Below are 14,825 nucleotides of genomic sequence, written 5' to 3'. Positions count from 1 at the left end.
GCTCGGAGGCGTGGCCATCTAAGGTCCAGGAGGGTCTCAGGGAACCCGACCCTGGACCTGGCTCTCAGAGAGTCCTGAGATCAAGGAGTCTGGCGCAGGAGGGGAAGTGGCCTGGAAGATGGGCTTTTGAGCTGGGCTTCAGATCCAGCAGTCTCTTGAAATGTGGGGGGAAACCCTCATTCTGATTTTTCTCTATGCAGGGATTCCAATTCCTAAGATCCTAGACAGCCTGGGATAATCTGGATTTTACTTTTTTGAAAACGCACTGTAAATAGCAGAGAGATGTTTTCTCTGAGAATGCCAGCCAGCGGCAACATGGCCCGCTAAAAAGGCCTGTAGTGGCCTTGAGGAAAGTTTTCTGTTTCCCGTTTGGGCCTGGGGAAAAACAGACCAAGTGTGTTCTCCATCCTTCCGTGCCTGCTTGGTCACCGAGCAGGCTTCCTTGGGTCAGGCATGGCAGGGTCTCCACTAGGTATAAAGCAATCCCTTCTATGCTGGAGCCAACTGGTGCCAGCCACTGTTTCTGTAAACAATGTCAAAGCTGATCATGGAATCCATCAAACATGCATTTAATTTCCATTTGAACATGGATCTTTCTCCTTTTTCGCCTCTGCAGGTTAACTTGCATTCCCCAGGTAGTTTGAATGAATCTCAGCCCAAATTTGCAAACTCAGTACAACCATCCCCTGGGAAGTCGCCCCGTCTAAGGCTCCTGTAGAAGTCCTAAGAAAAGACCTGTTTTCCCCTGGGCATGTGAACAGTTGATTATCACTCATTCAGATTTTCATGTGTATGTGTTGCTGATGGCCAGGTTTAGAGATACCAACCTATTTATTTCTAGAGGAGAGGTGAACTGATAACCTTCTTTTCAGATATCACTATCACTAGGCAGGAATTGGTTAATAGTATGACAGTGTCCTGAGGACAACAGAGAAACTGCAAACTGCAAAAGCACCTGGTCTGTGGCCCTGGCCAGCATCTCTCCATATCCTGATTCTGCAGGAACAGGTATTTCTGCAAAAAGAGAATTAACTGGTGTTTTAGATGTGACCAGATGCAGGGCAAGCTCTTATTGCCATGCCAGCATTTGCTATTCATGATGTTAGTATTCAAAAATTAAGAAACGCCCTGCCTGGGCCATTGGTGTCTACTAATTCATTGGAAGAGAAGACTGGAATCCACCACTTTCTTGGGCCTCATTCCCCTCTTTTCTGCCATAGCTGAGGACCACCTATCCCAGATGGCTGCTGTTATTGTTCAAAGAAACATCTTTAGAGCCTCAGCCCAGGAATAGCCCATGGCAGCACCTGGTAAATGTTGGTTTTCACTGTCCTTTCTCAATACTATGAAACTTGCTTCACTCTCCGTAACCGCCCCTGTCGATTTCCATAGGCAGGAGAGTATCCAGTGTTAAGTGGACCTGGTATTTTCAGAAATGAAGCCCCTTTCCTTATTTGTTCCAGCCTGTATTTTCTTGAGCATATGGGCCTTGCATTATTACCCACTCTGTATTTTATTTGTATTTTTTAATAATGGCCAGGTTCAGAGATACCACCCTATTTATTTCTAGAGGAGAGGTGAATTGATAACCTTCTTTTCTCATATTGAGAGGGAAGACCCCCCCACGCCTCCTTCTATTTCACCTCCTCCCTCCCCCGCTTCCAGATGGGAAGGAGAGTGAAGAAGGAAAAATAAAATAAAATAAAATAAAATAAAATAAAATAAAATAAAATACCAAGGAGCTGGGAAAATGACTCCCTTTTTAGTTCCCAGCATCTTTGCTATCTGTTAACCTTGAAAGAGCTGCAAATGAATGTTATCCCTGCCGGCTGGAGCCCAGCACTGGTTCACACCCCCTTGTCTCCACAGACCAGGCTCTCTCCTGGAAATATCTCTGCCAACAAACAGCTTGTTGCTTTTGTCTTGTTTCTGCAAGCACCCTCCCCTACTGGGAATTAGCAAATCAATGAAGCCAAAGGATTGTAAGGTCGGACATCCAGCAAATGGGCAATGACAGTTCCACCTCAGTTTCCCCATTAGTGTTGTAAGCCTATAAAAGGGGAGAGAAGCTGCAGCTCAGGGAGCTCGGTGAATAAGGCTGTGGCCCCTTGCAGCTTCTGGCTGAATAAAAAGCCACTTCCTTCCTCAGTTAGGTGTTGGAGAAGTTTGTTCCCTGCCACTCCTGCTTCAATATCACTATCTCTAGGTAGCAAAGGGTTAATAGAGTTAGTGTAACAGTGTCCTGTGGACAGCATGGAAATCCCGTCCCCCGCCCACAAGCTGCAGAAGCACCTGGTTTGTGGTCTTTGCCAGCCTCTTCATATCCCGATTCTGCAGGAACAGGTGCTTGAACATTAGGAGAAGGGGCTGAATCTTTGGATGGGGTTTCCTGAAAGGCACACCGTTATTGGGATGCCAGCATTTGCCATTCATGATATTGGCATTTGGGGATCAAGAAACACAGGAAAGTTTTTCCAATCCCCACCATATTGACTGTTAGGATCTACTAATCCATTAGAAGAGAAGGCTCAAATCCATCATTTACTGACCCGTTGGGCTTAAGTTCCCTCCTCTTTGCCATAACCAGGCACCACTTGTCCTAGATGGCTCCTGTTTTGTTCAGAGGAACATCTCTAGAGCTGCCGGCCCAGGTATATCCCTTGGCAGGCACCTGGCAAATGGTGTTTTCATTTTCCTCTCTCTCACACTATGGAACATGCTGGTGCCCCTTTTGGACTTTTCCATACTGTGGGTTTCCCTTTTGCCATCTCCTTGCACAGCTGTGCCTGTGCCTAGCACCAACTTTGCCCAGGATCTCCACTTACATCCATCTGCAAACATTTTAAATGCATAAGTTAGGCTTCTTATTGAGTTGAAATGTATTTTACTCCTGACGCTACAATATTATCCTTTGGATTGGTACCCAGTCCACAGTTTGTTTCAGTCATCCTGGTTGGGTGGGCCTTCTGAAATCCAGTTTGAGCCTCCCCTTAGCAAAGGACTTGCTAGGTCATTTGTCAGGAAGTTGCAGACCTGAGCAGCAGTTACTGCAAGACACTGCTGGGCTTTTTCCCACATCTGAAGGGCAGAGGTCCTGAGTAATTGCAGTGGGCGGGAGCTGAGTCATGCTTGATTTCCCGCTGTGGTTTGGTATGTTGCTGATGGTCCCTGGAACCTGTCTCTTCCTAGATTAATTCCCTCCAGTGAGTGTGGTGACAGACCCATCAGGCAATGCCTTGGTGACGTTCCACTCTTTGAACTGTGTGAGTTCCTGTAAGGAAGGGAAAACCAGTTACAAGTGATCGTCTTCTCCTACCTGGATGGTACTGCTCTGTGTAGGGCTGCCCTGTGGATTTTCACAGGGAAGGGAGTCTCCAGAGTTGAGTATAACTGGAATATACAACAAAGGAATGGGGAATATACACAAGGGAACTGGTTGATGGCTAAGATAATATGGAACCAATCTCATGCCTGTCTGGTAGTTTAGAGGTTAGAGCTGCAGTCTTTGAGCATCTGTGCCCATTGTTGAAAGTGTATATACTATGATAAACACCAAAGGTGGAAGTCTTCAGCTAGCCTCCAGGCAGCTCTATTTTAGAGGTCTCTTTCTCCTCTTCTTCTTCTTCTTCTTCTTCTTCTTCTTCTTCTTCTTCTTCTTCTTCTTCTTCTTCTTCCTCTTCCTCTTCCTCTTCCTCTTCCTCTTCCTCTTCCTCCTCTTCCTCTTCCTCTTCCTCTTCCTCTTCCTCTTCCTCCTCCTCCTCCTCCTCCTCCTCCTCCTCCTCCTCCTCCTCCTCCTCCTCCTCCTCCTCCTCCTCCTCTTCTTCTCCTTCTTCTTCTTCTTCTTCTTCTTCTTCTTCTTCTTCTTCTTCTTCTTCTTCTTCTTCTTCTTCTTTCTTCTTTCTTCTTTCTTCTTCTTTTTTTTCTTATATGAAATAATGCTCTATTGTCCAGGCTGGACTGCAATGGCATGATCTCGGCTCACTGCAACCTCCACCTCATGGGTTCAAGCGATTCTCCTGTCTCAGCCTCCTCCTGAGTAGCTGGGATTACAGGCGTGCACCACCACACCTGGCTAATTTTTTTTTGTATTTTTGTAGAGAGAGTTTCACCATGTTGGCCAGGCTGGTCTCAAACTCCTGACCTCAAGTGATCCACCTGCCTCGGCCTCCTAAAGTGCTAGGATTACAGGCATGAGCCAACCGCACCCAGCTTCTTCTGTTCTTGAAAGATAGTACAGGAAGTCAGAGTATAATAAGATGTACAGTGAACTTAGATGATGCCAGGCCTTGTGCTGTGTGATTTACATTAATTACTTCATTTTAAAATTCTTTTTTTTTTTTTTTTTGAGACAGAATCTCACTCACTCTGTTGCCCAGGCTGAAGTGCAGTGGCATGATCTCGGCTCACTGCAACCTCCACCTCCTGGGTTCAAGCGATTCTCCTGCCTCAGCCTCCTGAGTAGCTGGGATTAAAGGCATGTGCCACCATGCCTGGCTAAGTTTTGTGTGTTTAGTAGAGATAAGATTTCACCATATTGGCCAGGCTGGTCTTGAACTCCTGACATCAGGTGATCAGCCTGCCTCCCAAAGTGCCGGAATTACAGGCATGAACCACTGTACCTTGCACATTTTAAAATTCTCAATGTCTGTCATTATTATGATACCCTATCTTACAGATAAAGAGACTGAAGCCCACAGATTTGGGTGAAGCAACTCACCCAAAGCTTCATAGTTAATAAATGAACTCAAGATTTAAGGTTAGACAGTTTGGCTCCAGAACATACACCGTGGATCTTGACACCATTCTGTAGTTATTAGAGCACCCCATTTACCGAAAAAAAGGATCCAGGTGATTGCGTGACTTGCTCAATTTGGACAGCCAGTGAGTGGCAGAATTAAAACTGACACATAGGTCTCCTGACTTCAAATCCCATTCTTTTTTCAGGCTGACATTTGTCTTATCCCAGGACCTCTGGAGCAATGCATCTCAGACTTAAATGCACATTGGGATCTCCTTAAGGATCTTGTTAAATCGCAGATTCTGATTGAGTACTTCTGTAAAGGGCCTGAGGTTCTGCATTTCTAACAAGCTCCCAGGCGATGCTATTACTGCCGGTCCTTAGACCATGCTTTTTGTCAAAAGAAAATTTGAACGACCCTCTGGTTTAGCAGCTGTGGCTTTCAAGCAGGAGAATTTCCTTAAACACATATCTACCTGTACACACACACACACACACACACACACACACACACACACACACACAAAGACATAGCTGATGTGTTCTCTGCATCTCACTTCTAAGAAGCCTTAACAATTCCCTTCTCAGGTTGAAGAGTCTGAGGCCCAAGGAGGTAAAAGACTTTTCAGGGAGTTATTAACAGACTGGAACTAGGACCCATTCCACTTGACTTGTCAGCAAATGTTCCTCTCTCCCTGATTCCTTCCTCTATTGCACGAGGGATTATAACAAATACCTGAAAATGTGGAAGCACCTTTGAAATTGTGTAATGGTTAGAGGCTGGAAGAATTTAGAAGGGCAGCCCATTTTCCCCTTGGTCATCAGGCCCAATCACACCAGCCAGTACAGTAACTGCCTTCTTTGCCTGTTGATTTAGAGGCATGAGGAGCCCAAAGCAGCTGGATGGCAGTCTTTACTTCCAGTTCAATGGAATCCTTGTTGTGTCTCCAAGTGGAAAGCATTCCTTCCTTTGAAACCAAGATCTCTAAATCAGTAGAACATAAGGTCGCAGAGATTGGAAGCCAGAATTTTGCTACTGGATCTCTAGCGGTGGGTCGTGCCGTTCTCATTTCCATCCCTTGATTCTCGGCTTCTGCTGAGATAGTTGATTGGGTCCATGAGTCACACACCTAATCTCTTCAGCAAAAAGGTATCTAGTGACACCTCTCTCTGGAACACATATTCCCAACGGTGAATTTTCTTTTTTTTCCCCCCAACAGTGAATGTTCTAATTTTAGCATCTTTTGCAAACTGGGTAGGCAAAGAACCTCCCAAATCATCAAATGTTCATTCTGTTTTGTTTAACAATTTCTTTCTCAATTTGTCTCTTTTCTCCTGCATTTTTCTTTAAGCAGCAAGAAGAAACTAGGCCACACTTTAACACTGCTTGGAAATCTCAGCTACACCCCCAGATTCATCACTTATAAGTTCTGCTTTCTACCCAACTGTAGAATACAATTCAGCCAAGTTTTCTGCCACTATATAACAAGGATCACTTTTTCTCCATTTCCAGTGCCATGTCCCTCATTTCATTCGGCATTCTTACTAGAAGTGCCTTTATTGTTCATATTTTTATCAACATTCTGCATAACAACATATGTATTCTCTAAGATGATAGAAGCCTTCTCTACCATACTCCCCATTTCCTCCTGAGCCCTGATGTGAATTGCCTTGATGTTCATATTTCTACTAACAATCATTTCAAGGCAATCTGGAATTTTTCCATCATGCTTCTTAAACTTTTCCCAGCCTCTGTCCGGTACTCAGTTCCACAGCCATTTCCACATTTTTAGCTATTTGTTACTCCAGCACTCTGCGTCCTAGTACCAAAATCTTTATTAGTTTTCCAGGGTTGCTGTAACAAATTACCACAAATTTAGTGGCTTAAAAAGAGAAATTTACAGCTGGGTGTGGTGGTTCACGCCTGTAATCTCAGCACTTTGGGAGGTTGAGGCGAGAAGATCACGAGATCAAGAGACCGAGACCATCCTGGTCAACGTGGTGAAACCCCGTGTCTGCTAAAAATACAAATATTAGCTGGGCCTGGTGGTGTGTGCCTGTGGTCCCAGCTACTTGGGAGGCTGAGGCAGGAGAATTGCTTGAACCTGGGAGGCGGAGGTTGCAGCAAGCCAAGATCAGGGCACTGCACTCCAGCCTGGCGCCTGGTGATAGAGCGAAACTCTTGTCTCAAAAAAAAAAAAAAAAAAAAAAAAAAAAGAGAGAGAGAGAGAGAGAGAAATTACTTTCACACAGTTCTGGAGGGCAGAAGTCTAAAATCAAGGTTTGACAGGATTGCAATTCTTCCAAAGGTGCTGGGGAAGGATGCTTTCTATTCTTCCACCTTCTGGTGGCTCTGAGGATTCTTTGGCTCATGGCTACATAACGCCAGTCTCTGCTTCTGTCTTTATGTGGTATTCTCCTCTTCTCTGTCTTCTCCTTTTAACTCTCTAATAAGGACATTTGTCCTTGGGCTTAGAGCCGATCTGAATAATTCTGAAGAATCGAATCTCAGGATCCTTAATTTAATTACTTTTGCAAAGATCCCTTTTCCAAATAAGGCTACATTCATAGGTTCTGGGGGTTAGCATATGTCTTTCTGGGGACTACCATTCAACATACAATATTAATCCAGCTACACTAACCTTCTTTTGATTAGTATTTGCATTATATATTATATTCCATCATTTTGCCTTTCATCTCTGTGTTTTCATATTAACGATACATTTCCTGTAAACTACATATAGTTACCTTTCTTTTTAAAATCCATTCTGACAATTTGAACTTCATCATAATTACTGATATATGTTTATACGATTTTACTACTTGTCACCTGTTTTGTCTCCCATCATTTGTTCCTTTTTTCCCCTCCTTTTCTGACTTTTGGAGTAATCAATTAACTTTTATTATTCCATTTCCCTTCTTTTACTTTCTTAGTTTTGCATTCTTTAATCATTACTTTAATGGTCCTAGAGGTTATGATGGCATCTGGTTCTTACCTCAGGGCCATAACACTAAGATCGCCCACATGCTCCCCTTAAATAAGACATCTCAATGGACTAGCGACTACCACCCTATTAACTAGTCATGGGAGCACTGTCATGCATTTGGTATCTTTAACTTTGGGGGATGCTATCACTCACTGTTGCGGAAGGCCTGGTGCCTGCTGAATCCGCTGTAGATGTAATCAGATTTGATTTCTGCCAAATCAATTGTAGAAGCTGAGCTTATATTGAGTATTCTGGGCTGGCATAATAACCATAAGGTTTAATTAATTGAAGGACATAACAATTAATCAATAGACGCTCATGCATGCATGCACAATTTCAATAACTATTTCTGATGAAATCTGCAAACCCTTCCTCCCCAAATCTCTGACTTTACCATAAACCTAGGTAAACATATCCTTGCCAAACCCCAAAAATGAGAAACTAAAATGCAACCGAGTCAGAGCTTAGAAATCATATTTTAACAAAGAACACCTCAACAACTAGCCCTGTTGAGGGCTATATTGATATAATTTTACTAAAAGATCTTAAGACCTTCCTACCAAATTAACACTCCATTTTGTATAATAGATATAATAGCTAAATTTTCCGCCCTAATACTAATACCTTAAGCATATCCATCTGAAAGCACTGCCCCATTATATCATACCCTAAATTAAATATACTCTAATTATAACTAATCCTCCCAGCCAAACCTCTGCCAATTAGCCTTAAAGACCCTGAATTTCCAGAACTGTAAACGACTATTCACACTTATTTCTTCCTTTTTCATATCTTAACTTTTCCACTAAGTATGTATATAGTTAATGTAGCTTAATCATGCAAAGCAAGACGTTGAAAACGTCTAGGTGGGTCCACACAACCCCATAAACACATAGGTCTGGTCCTGGCCTTTTTATTAGCTCTTAGTAAGATTACACACGCAAGTATCCCCACCCCAGTGAAAATGCCCTCTAGATCACCTAGATCGAAAGGAGCAGGTATCAAGCACACACAAATACATCTCAAAACACTTTGCCTTAACCACACCCCCATGGCAAACAGCAGTGATCAATTTTTTTTTTTTTTTTTTTTTTTTTTAAGACAAAGTCTCAATCTGTCACCGAGTCTGGAGTGCAGGTGCGATCTCAGCTCACTACAACCTCTGCCTCCTGGGTTCAAGCGATTCTCCTGCCTCAGCCTCCCAAGTAGCTGGGACTACAGGTGTGTGCCACCACACTCGGCTAATTTTTTGTACTCTTTTTTTAGTAGAGAAGGGCTTTCATCATATTAGCCAGGATGGTCTTGATTTCCTGACCTTGTGATCCCCCCACCTCGGCCTCCCAAAGTGCTGGGATTAGGCGTGAGCCCCCACGCCCAGCCTGAGAAATCTTTAGTAACAAACGAAAGTTTGGCTAAGCTACACTAACATTTAAGTTTGGTTAATTTCATGCCAGCCACCCCGGCCATATGATTAACCTGCACTAATAGAACTCAGTGTAAAGAGTGTTTAGGTCTCAGTAAAGCTAAATCCCATCTAAGTTGTTAAAAACTCCAGCTGAAATAAAATATACTAAGAAAGTGGCTTTAATATCCTGAAGACACAATAGCTAAGACCCAAACTGGGATTAGATACCCCACTATGCTTAACCCTAAACTCTAATAGTTACATTAACAAAATCATTTGCCAGAGTGCTACAAGCAGCAGCTTAAAACTGAAAGGACTTGCGGTGCTTTATATCCCTCTAGAGGAGCCTGATCTATAATCAATAAACCCTGATACACCTCACCACCTGTTGCCCCCAGCCTATATACTGCCATCTTCAGCAAACCCTTAGAAAACTATAGAGTACGCACAAATACACACATATAAATGTTAGGTCAAGGTGTAGCCCATGAGGTGGCCAAAAATGGGCTACATTTTCTATGTCCAGAAAATCTCACGACAACCTTTATGAAATCTAAGGACTCAAGGAGGATTTAGCAGTAAATCACGAACAGAGTGCTTGGTTGAATAAGGCCATGAAGCACACACACACCGCCCGTCACCCTCCTCAAATATTACTCTAGAAATCACTATTACTAATAATTTTCTACACACGTACAGAAGAGATAAGTCATAACATGGTAAGCATACTGGAAAGAGTGCTTGAACAAACCAAAGTGTAGCTTACACCCAGAAGATTTCATCATGACCTGATCACTTTCAGCCAACTCTAGCCCCAAACCTCACTAAAAATATTATCAAAATATCTTAACCAAACCATTTATCTTAGACAAAAGTATAGGCAATATAAATTTTTATGCTGGTGCAATAGATATAGCACCGTAAGGGAAAAATGGAAGACCTGTATCAAGTACTAAAAAGCAAAGACAAGCCCTTATACCTTCTGCCTAATGTATTCACCAGAAATAACTTTACACAGAGAACTATAGCCAAGTCCCCCAAAACCAGATGAGCTATCCAAGAACGGCTGAAAAAGCACACTCACCTATGTGGCACAATAGTGGGAAGATTCATGAGTAGCGGTAATAAGCCTATCGAGCCTGGCGATAGCTGGTTGTCCAAGATAGAATCTCAGCTTAACTTTAAACTTACCCACAGAATTACTTAATCTCCGTGCAACTTTAACTGTGAGTCTAAAAAGGGACAGCTCTTTAGACCCTAGGAAATTACCTTCCTACAGAGAGTGAAAAATGTTACTACCATAATTGGCCCCAAAGCAGCCACCAATTAAGAAAGTGTTTAAGCTCAATATCTAACTATCTTAAATTCTAATTATTAAACTTCTAATATTACATTGGACTAATTTGTTACTTAATAGAAGCAGTAATGTGATTATGAGTCACATAAAGACATTCTCCATTGCATAAGCTTACATCAGACCAGAATAACCCCCTGACACTTAATAGCCTAATATGAATAAACTATATAATAAGCATGCTATTATTTAAACTGTTAACACAAGTATGCTCTAAGGAAATATCACAGAAAGTAAAAGGAACTTGGTAAATCATACCCCTCCTGTCTACCAAAAACATCACCTCTAGCATTACCAGTATTAGAGGCGCTGCCTGCCCAGTGACATATGTTTAATGGCTGTGGTATCCTGACCATGCAAAGGTAGCAAAATCACTTGTTCCCTAAATAGGGACTGGTATGAATGGCCACACGAGGGTTCAGCTGTCTCTTACTTTTAATCAGTGAAATTGACCTATCCGTGAAGAGGCGGATATAAACAAATAAGACCAAAAGACCCTATGGAGCTTTAATTCATTAATGCAAATAACTCAAGCCTACAGGCCCTAGCCTACTATCCCTGCATTAAAAATTTTGGTTGGGGTAACCTTGGAACATAATTCAACTCCGAACAACCTAAACTAAGACTGCACTAGTCTAAGCGAATTAATGCACATTGACCCAATAATTTGATCAACAAGATAAATTACCCTAGGGATAACAGTGCAGACCTATTCTAGAGTCCATATTGACAATGTTGGATCAGGACATTCTAATGGCGTAGCTGCTATCAAGGGTTTGTTGTTCAACAATTAAAGTCCTACATGATCTGAGTTCAGGCTGGAGTAATCCAGGTTGGTTTCTATCTATTTAATATTTCTCCTAGCACAAAAAGACAAGAGAAATAGGGTCCACTTCATAAAGTACCCTCACTCCATAGATGATGCTAGCTGAATCTAACAAATCATCACACACACTACCCAAGAACAGGGTTTGCTAAGATGGCAGAGCCCAGCAATTGCATAAATCTTAAAACTTTATAATCAGAGGTTTGACTCCTCTTCGTAACAACATACCTATAATTAACCTTCTGCTACTCATTATCCCCACTCTTACCGCCACAGAGGTCCTTACACTCTTCGAACAAAAAATCTCAGGCTATACACAACTACTCAAAGGACCCAACATTGTAGGTCCCTATGGGCTGCTTCAACCATTCACTGATGCCACCCTTGATTTATTAGTCCACTACAGATTGCTGTATTTACTACTTCCTCAAAAATGCAATGATGTAAAATATTTCAACTAAATTAATCCCCCCTTTTTTTGTACTATTGTTGCTCTGAATGTCAGTTCTACGTATATTTTAAGACTTCCAATACATTATGATAATTGTTTAATACAATAAGTATTCACATAGATTGACCAATGTATTTATCCTTTTCAGTATTCTTTATTCCTTTTTGCATTTTCATATTTTGGGGATCATTATTTTCTAACCTGAATAAATATTTTTAGTATTTATTTTAGTGTAGGTCTGTTGACAATTAATTATACCCATTTTGATTTTTCTAAGACTAGTTTTATTTTATGTTTATTTTATTTTATTTTATTATTTTAAGATAGACTCTGACTCTGTTGCCCAGGCTGGAGTGCTGTGGCACAATCTTGGCTCACTGCAACCTCTGCCTCCCAGGTTCAAGAGATTCCCCTGCCTCAGCCTCCTGAGTAGCTGGGACTACAGGTGTGTGCCACCACACCTGGCTAATTTTTTTTGTATTTTAGTAGAAACGGGGTTTCACCATCTTGGCCAGAATGGTCTCGATCTCCTGACCTCGTGATCTTCCCGCCTCGGTCTCCCAAAGTGCTGGGATTACAGGAATGAGCCACTGCGCCGGGCCTTTTAATGTTCATTTTAAAGGATATTTTCGCTGGGAGTATAATTCTGGGTTAGCAGCTAAAAATAAAACTCAATTTTCTGACCTACTTTATTATACATCAAGAGTTGAACTTGTGACAGTTCTGTCTAATAATGAGGAAGTGGAATTATCTGGAGAGGACATTTGTTTTTTGACACAGGGTCTCTGTCACCCAGGCTGGATTGCAATGGCATGATCACAGCTCACCGCAGCCACCATCTTCTGGTTTTAAGCAGTCCTTCCAACTCAGCCTCCCGAGTAGCTGGAACTACAGGCCACCACACCAGGCTAATTTTTGTATTTTTTTGTAGAGATGGGGTCTTGCCACGTTGCCCAGGCTGATCTGAAACTCCTGGGCTCAAACAGTCCTTCTGCCTCGACCTCCCAGAGTGCTGGTATTACAGGTGTGAGCCACCACACCTGGCCAGAGAGCGCATCTTTCCCCAATAAAAAAGCAAAACCTGGAAAGGAGGACATATTTTTGTCATTAACTTCTTTATTCTTCCTTATTCTTGCCTGGAATGTAGACAATACCTGGTGTTGGCCAGTCATCTTGTAACAGTGAGGCCAAAAGCATGAGGACAAACTAAGAGCTGCTAAATAGTAATAATCTGGGTCCCTGCCAACAGGATCATTGAGCCATTGCCTTAGTCCCAGACTGGCTAGACCCAGACTCCTTATCAGGTGAGCTAACTAATCATCTTGCTTTTGTAGGCCATTGTGGGTGGGCTTCCTGCTGCTTGCAGCTGAAAATATTCCTAATATACATTGAGATTCAGGAGAACTTAATTCTAATTCTAACGCAATCCCAGTGAATGTCTGTGCAGAAATGCATTGCATTTCTTTATATCAACAAAAAGACATTTAGATAATGAAATTAAACAAAATAGTTTACCCCTAGTGCCAATTATCTTGATCTCTAATCACCATTCTCACTAAAAAGTCACCAGAGATTTTTAGGGTAAAGTCTTATTCCGGGTCTGGGGGTAGAAGAATACATGACACTCATGGGCTTTCTTACTGTGCTAAAAAAGCAAAGAAAACACTTAAAGACTCATGGGGCCCCATGACACAGGCAGCATCATGAAGGGCCTTTACTAGCCACATTTGAGATCATTTCAACATCAAAAAGAATAACGGCCGTCATTTATTGTAACACATTCAGTACATTAAAGTCCCTAAATTCACAGTGATACTTCAAAAACATAAAAAGGAAAGGTTAAAAGGAAAAAAGGAAAAAGCTCTTTGTTTTGTCTTATAATGGATTTCAGGTTAACAGACTCTCAGATGGAAAGTTGTATACAGAAAGCTTATTGGAGAGAGATATGTGGAGAACCATCTGTAAGAGGGTGAGGAAGATAAGAATGGACCGAGAGAGAAGTTGACCTACAATGCAGTTACAACTGAGGCCTAAGACAGGTCTACAGAGAGCTCTGGAGCTGAGATGGCCCTTCAGAGTTGCCTCAAAGTAAGACGAGTTTGTACAGTCATGCACTGCCTAAGAATGTTTTAGTGAATGTCAGACCGCATATACGACTGTGATCCCACAAGATTATAATGAAGCTGAAAAATTACTATCATCTAGTGACATTATAGCTGTCATAACATCTTAGCATGATGCACTACCTTCTCTATTTTTAGATGTTTATGTACACAAATACCATTGTGTGACAATTGCCTGTAGTATCCAGTACAATCATATGCTATACTGGTTTGTAGCCTAGGAGCAGTAGGCTGTATCATGTAGCCTAGGTGTGTTGTAGATGATACCATCTAGGTTTGTGTAAGTACACTCTACGATGTTCGCACATGGATGAAACTGTCTAGCGGAACGTATCTCAGAATGTAGCCCCATCATAAGCCATGCATGACTTGTATTTCTACATCAGATCCTCATTGACTACTGCCGGTTCCTTGATAGGTAAAAGAGGTGGGTAGCCTTGAGTAAAGCAGTTCCCTGTAGTCAAGGGCAGTTTGAAGTGAGGGACATAGCTGTGAAGTCAGTAGCTGATTTTCCCAGAAGTTGGGGGGATAGTGTGTTGGCCCCATAGAAGAGATCTGAGCAGAGCACACGGTATTTACTACAGCCATTATTTATAAAAGAATGCCACCTAATACGTATAGAAATAATTGTGTAATTAGTAAATCACCATTTTGCAAGCTTCAGTGTAATAATCGATTCAGGCAAAGATCCTTGAGGGATGTTTAAAAAAATTCAATAAAAGTTGTTTTAGAACAGGATGCTAACATCCTACTCTATAAAATGTCAGTCCACAAATGGCTTGCTAGTCAGAAAATTTTGCATCATCAAAGTGGTTGCACAATATTACCCATTAAGCATTCTTGGTCATTATTAAATATTCTTGTTAAAAATGCTTAACCTGAAACTGATCAAACCACTAGACCTAACTTCAAGTCTACAGAAAATACAGGAGATAAAGAAA

This window comes from Saimiri boliviensis, chromosome X (assembly GCF_048565385.1).
Source record: "Saimiri boliviensis isolate mSaiBol1 chromosome X, mSaiBol1.pri, whole genome shotgun sequence".
Lineage (NCBI taxonomy): Eukaryota > Metazoa > Chordata > Mammalia > Primates > Cebidae > Saimiri > Saimiri boliviensis.
Note: the sequence above shows the minus strand (reverse complement) of the source record.